Source organism: Myotis brandtii, unplaced genomic scaffold (genome assembly GCF_000412655.1).
Source record: "Myotis brandtii unplaced genomic scaffold, ASM41265v1 scaffold1167, whole genome shotgun sequence".
Lineage (NCBI taxonomy): Eukaryota > Metazoa > Chordata > Mammalia > Chiroptera > Vespertilionidae > Myotis > Myotis brandtii.
Window position 1 is genome coordinate 567,810 of NW_005354039.1, and position 910 is coordinate 568,719.

General features: G+C 62.9%; 1 protein-coding gene across 1 annotated transcript in view; it reads right to left on the bottom strand.

The window, feature by feature from the left end:
- The window catches only part of SGSM2 (small G protein signaling modulator 2), a 56,815-nt gene that overhangs the window by 36,842 nt on the left and 19,063 nt on the right, over positions 1-910 (bottom strand). The gene's annotated exons all lie outside the window — the stretch shown is intronic.

Consider the following 910-nt stretch of genomic DNA (forward strand, 5'->3'; position numbering starts at 1 on the left):
CAACGCGCCGGCTTCAGTCCCCAGGGCGGGAACCCGCATTGTGAGCACCTGCAGCCAGGCCGGCACAGCGACCCTGGAGGCGAGGCGCACCCTGAACCCTGCGGCTGAAGAGAAAGTTGCTCGCGCGGTAACTGGCCTCAATCCAGCTGGGCGCACTCCCTGATTTCTACCGGCTCGTTTTCCCGACGGGAAAGTCCGGGTGCCCCCCGCGCCTCCAGTCTGGCCACGGGAAAGGAAGCGGTGGTCCCCTGGCTGCAAGGCCAGAACTCCACCGCTGCTCTACTCCCCCTGCCCTCCCTTGCAAAGCTTGTGGGTAGGCGTGGGAGTGCAGGAGACAGGAGCTTCAAGAGGCCGACCCGGCGTCGTAGGGGCCGTCGCGCCCAGTGCGGCACTTGTTGCAGCTCTGTGGGAGGTGGGGGCGCGGGTTGGGGCAACCGGGACCCGCGGGGACTGTGCGGAGCCCGTGAAAGTTAGAGAAGCGCGTTCCACGCTATTTGCTTGCCTTCAGCAGCACCACAAGGGAAATGAGGGTCGTGAAACGTTGCTCAAAGTGATGCGGCGCACAGGCTGCTGCAAAGTGAGGAGCGGCGTGTGAAAAGCTGGGTGAGCAGAGGGGCTCTGCCCTCTTCCGCACGGATGGAGAAGCTGCCATTCAACATCGTCCTCAGTGATGCAACTTGTTAGAGCAAAACTGAATATAAGGAGAGCAAAACAGCCCTCTGGAAGTAACAGCGCAAACTTAGCGTCTACATTCGGCGTTTGAAAGCCCCCACAGGCCGACAGCCGCGTGGGAAAAGTTTACCAAGCGGTTTTGTGAAGGCGCGGGAGCGGCGGCTAGGACCCTCGCGAGAGGACGAGGAGAACCCCGCCCCGCCCCTGGGAGGACACGCCCCTAAGGGAGGGACCGGAA